The sequence below is a fragment of the Dermacentor silvarum genome, chromosome 1 (genome assembly GCF_013339745.2).
Source record: "Dermacentor silvarum isolate Dsil-2018 chromosome 1, BIME_Dsil_1.4, whole genome shotgun sequence".
NCBI lineage: Eukaryota > Metazoa > Arthropoda > Arachnida > Ixodida > Ixodidae > Dermacentor > Dermacentor silvarum.
This window is the reverse complement of record NC_051154.1, coordinates 238,388,300-238,398,638: the sequence shown is the minus strand read 5'-3', so window position 1 is coordinate 238,398,638 and position 10,339 is coordinate 238,388,300.

The following is a 10,339-nucleotide window of genomic DNA, read 5'->3' as shown; positions in this document are numbered from 1 at the left end:
TCACTCTGAAACCAGAGAAATGTCGTTTCGCCTACGAAGAGCTCCTGTTCCTCGGCCACGTAGTTAATCGCGAAGGCGTGCGCCCGGACCCCAAAAAGACGGCAGCCATCGAAAGTTTCCCGATACCCAGTGAAAAGAAAGCTGTTCGTATATTCTTGGGGCTCTGTGCGTATTACAGGCGTTTTGTCCGAGATTTCTCATGAATCGCAGAGCCTCTCACTCGCCTTACGAAAGCCGACGTGCAGTTTACATGGCAGAAGCCCCAAGAAGACGCTTTTCGAGAGCTTCAAAGACGCTTACAGTCACCACCAGTACTCGGCCATTTCGACGAGAGCGCTGACACCGAGATCCACACGGATGCAAGCGGCATAAGACTCGGTGCTGTGTTAATTCAAAAGAAGAACGGCCTCGAGCGAGCCATCGCCTACGCGAGCAGATACCTATCGAAAGCCGAATTGAACTATTCGACAACCGAAAAGGAATGCCTTGCTGTAGTTTGGGCGCTCACAAAATTTCGGCCGTATCTTTACGGGAAGCACTTCAAGGTCGTCAGTGACAACCACGCTCTGTGCTGGCTCGCTAACCTGAAAGAGCCGTCAGGTCGCCTCGCTCGTTGGAGCCTGCGACTACAGGAGTTCGACGTCACCGTCGTGTATAAGTCAGGCAGGCGCGGATCCAGGGTGGATGTCCGGATGTCCTGACCCCCCCCCCCCCCCCCCCTCAAATTTCTGCATCGCCCCCTCGCTGACAGGGGGATGGCCCTGTCGCAAAAAAAATATGGCCACCAGCATTCTTCAAAAGTATTTTTCGCGGGTACCAGTGGTATCAGCCATGTAGAAGTAAAGCTAGCTCGCTCACAAAGCTTAGTTGTATTCCGTAGGAGTGTGGTGTCGCGAAGTTGCCGTAGTTATTTTTTCTCATGAACACCTTGGACCTCCTGGCGCCTGCCGTGCCTTACTTGTCCCGTCGGTGGCGTCGAATGAACGAGGGGACGTCCCTTTTGCCAAACACGCCGAGGTCCGCTCGAGCGCCTTCGCGCCTGATTAACTTAGTTTCCCCTCGGGGTGTCAACGGTTGCCTCATTGGCTGTCATCGGTTCCGCGACCAACCCGCTTAATGAAATAGATCTCTTGCTGAAGTGTTCATATATAAATAATAACAACGAACAGCTAAACTAACAACTACGCATAGGCAACTTTTTTTAACTGTAGCACTCATTGTGATCACAGTTACACGTTGACAATATCCAGTACGAGCACAGTACCGTTCGTACGCTACAAGTTTTTCATTGTAACTTCGCACTTTTATTGTCGTACATTAAGCACAGGAGACTCAAGCCCGCCGGATCCGTTTATCTGAGTGAGCGTTCTCGCGGAGCGGGGCGAAGCCTCGAGCCGCGGCTGCGAAGTGGGGGAGCGTGACGTCATCGGCCAACGCCAGCGCGCGGGCCTAGGATGGCGTCGCGTGGTTAGAGAAGCGGGAGCAGATGCGCGCCTTGTATAAAAGGATGACGTCGAGTGGGAAACAAAACATGAAGACGCTGGCTCGGCGGCCGTGCTTGCGCTCCCGGCTAACACGCCACATCGTTCTTCTTGTAGGTGGCGTCGTGAATCTTCATACGCGGTGATTCGCATATCGTAAACACCCAGCTTTGTGGTTGCTGCGTTGGAGCGGGGCGTTACGCCCGTATTCAAGAACGTTCCTCTAGTCAACACACCACCACGACTCAAGAGAGAAGATGGCACCGCCATTCCTCCACAGAAGTGGTCACTGAGCTTCATGATCATTCACGGGAATTCATGAGAATTGTCGCGTCTTTATTCTCGATTATTATTGCGATAGCAATTATATGGACACTCCAAAGCAGATTTCTGCCGTCGCCGTGAGGTTCCGTATGACGTCAATGGAGATGAAATCGTCGCCGCGCGCCGCCGAACGCTGTATGTGCGAGTGAAAGGGCGCGAGGGACGCGCGCTTTCACGGGGAGGGAACCCACGGCGGATAACAAACGCGCGTTCTGCGCCGTGCTCCCTTAAGGGCTGTAGAAGTAGGCGTCTCTTTCCTACTTTACAATCGCCATATATGTAGAGCAAACGCGCCTTTTTCCGACGCGCGAAAAGCCGTTGGGGGGGAGGGTGAGGGAAGGGAGGCGACGTTTAGCTGCGGCACCAAGTGCCTATTTATATCAGAGGCTCCTAACAGAGGCACCAACGCCGCGCGCATTTTGTGGGAACGCGGGCAAAACGCCGACGGCGTCGACAACAGTTCTGCGTGTTGCCGGTGCTGCTGTATCTCCAAGTTTATACAACTGATAAAGCTACTATCATTACTCCGTATAGCTCTCTACAAATTTGCTATCGCAATTGATGCTTCGCCTTTCAGGTGAAACTGCGACAACTTTTCTGCGCAGTACAACAATTGAAATTTGGAGTCTGATATCTCGGAGCACGGACACGCTAGAATAATTCTTCCGACTGATACTGTGTAGAAACTCGGCTGTCTCTAAGTTTTCAATACAAACATACCCACTTCCTGCAGTCAACAAAAAATAATTGTTCAATTTTAGTTAATTGGGCTGCTCACAGCGATAATTATCATCTCACTTTGTGCCCCCCTGGCCACCTAACTTATTTGTACAGGTGGTCTTCGCGTGCCTCCCAGTGCCTAACTTTAAGAAAACCATAAAGTTTAGTTTTGAACACCCTGTATTATCAGGCGCAGCCGCCAAGCACATGGCTCTATTGGGTAACGTCCGTTTCCTATAAGCTCGGAGAAACCGATACCTGGCTTCGCTACAGGTCTTCTTCCTCTTTCTGGGGTTTTACGTGCCAAAACCAGTTCTGATTATGAGGCACGCCGTAGTGGAAGGCTCCGGATTAATTTTGACCACATGGAGTTCTTTAAAGTGCACTACAACGCAAGAACACGGGCATTTTTGCATTTCGCTTCCATCGAAATGCGGCCGCCGCGGCCGGGATTTAATCCCGCGATCTCGTGCTTAACGCCTAAGCTGACTGAGCCACCACGGAGGGCTACAGGTGTGGCTTTAGCCGTATAAAACGCGGGTTTATCGTATTTTCGGTAAATAAGAAAGGCTAATATCATCATCATCATCGACAGAAGCTGACCCCCCCCCCCCCCCCCCCCCTCAGAAAAAACCGTGATCCGCCCCTGAAGTCAGGCCGAAAGCACACAGACGCTGACTGCATGCCTTTCGAGAGCCCCTGTTGAATCCGGCCCGCCCTGCGACGATGATGACGATGCCTTCCTTGGGTCTATAAGCTCTAACACCTTCGCACAAGATCAACGCGCCGATCCTGATCTACGCTGTGTCGTTGAATACCTCGAAGGCAAGACCGATTCGGCGCCAAAGGCATTCAGGCGCGCGCTTTCGTCGCTGTGCCTGCGCGACAACGTGCTTGTGAAGAAAAACTTCGCGCCGTACAAAGCGGCCTACCTACTGGTCGTGCCAGTCAAGCTACGGCAAGAGATTTTAGAAGCGTCTCACGATGAGCCGACAGCAGGGCATCTGGGATTCACTCGAACTCTGAGAAGAATCCAAGAAAAGTACTACTGGCCCGGCCTGAACGCAGACGTCGCACGCTACGTGAAAACCTGCCGAGATTTCCAACGTCGGAAAACACCGCCTACAAGGCCAGCCGGCCTCCTGCAACCAACCGAGCCCCCACGAAAACCATTCCAGCAGATCGAGATGGATCTGCTTGGCCCCTTCCCGACGTCTACTTGCGGGAACAGGTGGATAGTGGTGATAATGTGGTGAGTGGGGATAATGCCACGTGCGTTAATTCGGCTTCCAGCGACGCAAACGACGCGAGCGGCGTTCCTGCCGACGCGAGCGGCGCTCCTGCGGACGCGAGCGGCGTCGCTTGTCGCGTTTCGATCTTGGACGCAAGAGGGTATAAATACGGGTCCACCGCTTATGCTGCCAGAGTCCGACGAACGCCGTGGGCGCGCTTGCTGTTTTCGCTGTTGCCGAGTTCGCTTGCTTTAGGGGCTCAAGTTCGCCCAATAAATTCTATTTTAAGTTTACCGTCGACGCAGTGTTACTTTCTGTCTGCCTGCGTGCCAGGCAGTTCACCGTCACCTACGTGACAATATGATTAATAAAAAAAAATCGGGCCCCTCGGTTCCCTTTCTTCTCGTTATTTACATAACGAGGGCTCGAATCCGGCAACATTGATGCCTTCAGGCAGCATATGTGGGTTTATTGACCAGTTGCCATCGCCCAAAAAGATCACGTGCTCGTGACGCCTGTGGCAGAAAGGATGTTCCACATCCGCCTCTAGGTTTGTGAGTGGTGACGCTGGCTAACACTCCCAGGGTTAATTCTAGTTGTAAAACATAAATACCCCAGAAAGTGGACGGGAAAACGGCTCCGCGGTAGCTCCGCATCGCACGCGTAATGCGAAGACGTGGGTTCGTTCCCCACCTGCGGACAGTTGTTTTTTCATCCGTTTTCATTTCCATTAATTTATCATTTCTTTAATTCAATTAGTAAACACAAGTAATTTCCCTTATGTTGTCCTTGGTGTCATTGGATGTTGGCTTCTTATAATTTCTTATATAAAATCCACTTACTAATTTCATGAGGAATATAATTATGATGATAGCCATTAAATAAATTATGATAATGAGCATGACAACGCGGGAAAATGGGCCGAAAAATCCTCAAGGTGGCAAAGAATCGAGAATTAATTATGGTAATGGGTGCAAATATTAATATGATAGTAACGATAATGATAGCAGAATACAATAATGACCATGACACAGCGAGAAAAAGATTAACACTCAAGAACAACAGGAATGGGTTCGGACGTGGGTATTATTAAGTGAAGGAAACACTAAAGGATGATGGTAGAATGCATAGCCATGACAATGACTCAGCGGAAAAAGATTAATACCCCTGTCACCGGGCACCCGCAAACTCCTTTGAACTCCGTCGTCTTTATCTCGAAGGATATGCGTTCGGTGTCACACGGTCTCCTTTTCGCCAAGGAAGTTTAATGGAGCTTTTCGCGAAGGGAGTTCGGCAATGACCAATAGGTGGATAGCAAAATGACGATGTCGTCAGCTAGCGACTTCCGGTTCGCGGGTTAGCGCTTCTGTTGCTTCGTTCAGCCTTGTCAGCAGTTTCTACAGTGCGATTTCCCGCTGTTTGCGAAGAACACACGCTTCAGCAACGCGATTATGGTTGGCTGCTCGGCATTAGGGTGCGCGAACTCTTCCGTGAAAGAAAAAAAAAAAGTGTTTCGTTTTCCGTGGAATGAAGCGCACAAACGTAAATGGGCAGTTGCCGTCAAACGAGCGACCGTGAACGGCGAGCTGTGGGTACCGAACGTAGGAGCCAGAATATGTGAAGATCATTTCGTCCACAGGCAAGTGTTTTGGCGAATAACTTCGTCTACTAACGTTCTAGTACAAATACCCCCTTTTTAACAATCAGTTAAATACACACAGGTGCACCCAGCAAGGATCCTCAGCACATTGATTATGTGCCGTCTTCATTCCGGTACAACTAAAAGGCAACTGAGGCTGCACGAAAGAGGGAGGAGAGGTAACGTCAAAATAATTCGTGCACTTTTGAGATACTTAAATCAGTGCTTTCTCTCTGCAGTTATACACGACATGCGTCTCTTGACAAAAAACGGGAGACTGCGAAGGCACAGCAGCCGACGACATGGCGTGCGCTGGGCACCGCATGCAGACAAAACAGCGGACGAAGCGATCGACTGTACCGTTTGTTATGGGAAGCGTTACCAACAGCCACTTATTAGGTTGACTTATCACTTATTAAAAACTACTTCTAAGTTAACGAACCTTTATATCCGCTCGATAAACGTTTGCGCTTGATAAACGTTATGACTATTTGACGCGACACAAACACGTTAGGGCATGAAATGCCTGCCACATAAAAATACATGAGTCTATATATAGCGACAAGCGACGCGATGCAGATGGCTGTCGCGTTCACTCGTCGCCTACAGTAGTAGTAGTAATAACTTTATTTGTCCTTTTTACAAGGAAAGGGGCAGCGGGGTAGAGGGGGGAAGGGGTCTACTCGAGGTAGTCCTCCGCTACCCTCTCAGCCCACCCCAGGATGGCCTCCTGAACGTCGGGCCTGGAGCTGCGCAAGGCAGCCGCCCACTGCTCCTCACTAGTAATTAAATTATTAAGGGGAGGGGGCAATGAGTGTTGAGGGCATCTCCACATTATGTGGTCGAGATTGGCCTTGGCCGCTGAGCAGAAGCGGCACGCCGGGGAAGGGTAGAGAGAAGGGTGAATGACGTGTAGAAAGTGAGGGGAGGGAAAGGTGCGAGTCTGTAGCTGCCGCCAGAGGATCTCGCGTTTACGTGGAGAATTACGTGCCAAGGGAGGAAATGTGAGACGATCGAGTGTATAATGTGCACAGATGTCGTGGAATGTGAGAAGGCGATCTCTCGCGGAAAACGGCCTCTCGAAAGCAACGATTTGCGACTCACCTAATGCCCGCGCCCGGTCCGTTAATCCTCGGGCGCTGGCGTGAGCCACCTCGTTGCCGGCGAGACCCGCGTGTGCTGGGGTCCAAATCAGGCCTACGTCTTGTGTGGGAGGGCGAGAGAGGGTTAGGGAAAGGGCTTGTCTTGACACCCTGCCCGCTCCGAAATTGCTGATGGCTGTTTTTGAGTCGCTGACAATGACGGAGGAATTTGGAATAGCGAAAGCCAGGGCTATGGCCGCCTCCTCCGCCTCCTCCGGAGAAGAAGCATAGACAGAGGCGGCCGTAGCTAACTGGCCGTGCGAATTTATTACTGAGAGGGCATATTTGGAGCCAGTGCTATATTCGGCGGCGTCGACATAGAGCACGTCGGTTGAATTGGAGAATTTTCTGTGTAGGGCCTTGGCCCTTTGCCTCCTGCGTGGGATGTGATGTATAGGGTGCATGTTTTTAGGGAGTGGTGGAATGTGTAAATTCGCGTGTATGTGGTGTGGAATGGTGTGTTTGGGGTGAGTGAGAGATGGTGGAGAAATGCCTAAGGAGTTGAGAATGTGTCGTCCGGTTTTCGATTTGGAAAGGCGGGTTTGTTGGGAGGTGAGATGGGCTTCGACGAGCTCGTCGAGTGTGTTGAAGGTACCGGTCTGCATGAGCCGTTCTGTGGACGTGCGTACTGGGGGGCCTAGGGCGAATTTATAGATTTTGCGAAGGAGGGTGTTGACCTTGTCAGTCTCCTTTCTGAGAAGGTGTAAGTATGGGAGTGTGTAAGTTACCTTTGTGATGACAAAGGCGTGGATTAGTCGGAGAAGATCATTTTCCCGCAGACCGCCGTGTCGGTTGGACACGCGGCCGAGCAGTCTGAGAGTGTTGTCGACGGTGGATTGGAGTGTCTGGAGGGTGTGCGTGTTGTGTCGATTGCTCTGAATATGCAGACCGAGAACCCTGAGCTTGTCTACCCTGGGGACATGTTTGTTGCCGAGGAGGATGTGGATGTCGGGAGTGTGTCTACGGTTGCCGGTGTGGGCAGGAAGGAGAAGTATTTCAGATTTCTCGGGGGAACAGACGAGACCCATGCGTCCCGCTATGGCCTCCACCTTATCGGCGGCGGCCTGCAGTACGTCTTGAATCTCACCGTCTGAGCCACCTGTGACCCAGAGGGTGATGTCGTCCGCGTATAGGGAGAAGTTCAGCCCTGGGATGGTCTTAAGGGAGCGTGCAAGGTGGAGCATGGAAGAGGCGAGCGACGAGACGAGCGACGACTTTGAGCGACGTCTCCCCGGTGTTGCCGGTATGAAGGCAGCAAATACTCGCCGAAAATGGCGTTACGCGTGCTTTATTCATTTAAGTTGATGTGTTTTAGTGTAAAGAGTAGCATTAATATTTCTAAAGGTCTTGCACTATGTTATTATCCTTAAGCCCAAACCGCATTCACGCGATCTTGTGCGCGACGGCGACGGCTTCGAGCGACGAAACGGGCTGTCGCGCGAACAGATCGCTCAGTCTTTTCGCTCAATCGCTCGGTTCTAGAAATCTAGAATTCGTCGCTCGTCGCCCGGAAGTGCTATGAGCGACTAGCCAATAGCGCGAAGCCGTAACTGGATATACATCAGTCAAGCACTACCGATTGTCGCACGGAACGAGCAAACGACTAGATTTTGATACGTTCAAGGATAATAACATAGTGCAAGACCTTTAGAAATATTTATGCTGCTCTTTACACTAAAACACATTAACTTAAATTAATAAAGCAAGCGTCACGCCAGTTTCGGCGAGTATTTGCTTCACTCATACCGGCAACACCGGGGAGACGTCGCTCGCATGCGGTACGACTTGTAGGCGACGAGCGACCACGACAGCCATCTCCATCGTGTCGCTTGTCGCTGTCGCGCGCGAGATCGCGTGAATGCGGTTTATACTTTACACGTACGTATCAAAATCTAGTCGGTTGCTCGTTCCGTGCGACAATCGGTAATACTTGACTGATGTATATCCAGTTCCGACTTCGCGCTATTGGCTAGTCGCTCATAGCACTTCCGGGCTACGAATTCTAGATTTCCAGAACCGAGCGACAAGAACAAGCGATCTGTTCGCGCGACGGCCCGTTTCGTCGCTCGAAGCCGTCGCGCACAAAATTGCTCTCATGCGGTTTGGGCTTAAGGGCGCCAACATAAGTACGAAGGAGCGATAGCTCACACCTACATTTTGGAACTGCCCAGCGGTGGTTATATCCTGGTTTTTCACCAAAGTTCCGCAGTATATAAAAGACAAAGTGCGTGAAGCATGGGCATGAAGTGACGGCGGCATAGACGGCGTCGTGGCAACGCCTCCTTTATAGGAGGCGTTGGTCGTGGACTCGAACCGGAAGTTGTAGCAGAATACGCCGTACCCCACAATCCCTTGCGACAGCCGAGATTTTGCTGGACGGAGTCCTCTCGTTCCCAGATAGCTACAGCTGCGAAAAGACCCACGTTAATAAAATCGTCGTAACTGGCTCACTTACAAATTTTAGCATTATTAGTTGTTTTGTCTTTGGTTCTACACCATGTAATTGGAGCTTTCAATTTTTAAAGACATGAGCGCCTTTACTCTCTACACCATGCTTCGCCAACCCGCATGGTGCCACTCATGGAGTTTTTTTCCTTCCTCCATGGTGCCACTGTACGCATGGGGAAGTGTCGTTCCGCCATTTCGTTTGTTTATCCACGCGTGAGCCGCGCGTGTCGTACGGCAAAACGGTTTCAGTGTTAACAAACAAACCTCGCTTGCCGCTGATTGGTTGCCCCATCGGAACTTCCGGCAGGAGAGCTAGAAGCACTTCCGGCTATGTTGTTTGAAGGCATGGAGGAGAGCTAGAAGCACTTCCGGCTATGTTGTTTGAAGGCATGGAGGAAAGCTAGAAGCACTTCCGGCTATGTTGTTTGAAGGCATGGAGGAAGGAAACAAAACATGTTTGAAGGCATGCGCGACGTGACAACGCCTCCTAAATAGTCTTTTTAGGAGGCGTTGGACGTGAGGCCGGCGTGTCGATGTTTGCACTGCTTGGTGGAATCTGTGATGAGCTGATTCTACATCGTGAATATTGTCGAGATGACGGGCGACTACTTTAAGGCGCTTAGCACCGAAGCAAAAAGATCGGTATCGCCAAGAGCTGATGTTTAGAGGCAGAGAGCTGCCCGATCCGCTGGACGATGTCGTGCGATTTTCGTTTTCGCCGGGCTCCAAACACCTTCCCTCAGTTTACAACCCCGGAGCAACAAGCGGAGCAACTTAGTGAGGACATGCAATGAACGCAGACTGTTGTCTTCAAGGCAGGTAATGGGACTGCCGAAAACTAGAAAAACTTTAATGACACTTCTTTCTGGGGTTTTACGTGCCAAAACCAGTTCTAATTATGAGGCTCGCCGTAGTGCAGGGTTCCGGATTAATTTTGACCACCTGGGGTTTTTTAACGTGTCCTACAACACAAGCACACGGGCGTTTTTGCATTTCGCAATGGCACTTTTATTGCTGCAAGATGGAAGATTAAGTGGTAAGCTGTTCATGTGTACATGCACATGTTTTCTGCGTCATATGCCTTGTTTCTGCTTGTCAATATGCATTCACAAATAACTGTACATTCTCAAAAGTCATTTAGTGCAAGAAGCCTAGGTCGACTGAAATGGGACTAACTTAAATGCTCACGAATTTACCACACTTCTAACAAAATGAAGCCTGTAGTGTTGGGCACAAGATTGCAATCCATAATTGGCCTCCGTTAATTCGTAAATGCTTTTAGAATGTGGCGGAAACTTCCTACATGCATGCACGGAAATCGCTAACTTTTCTGCGATTCTGCTCTGCGATACC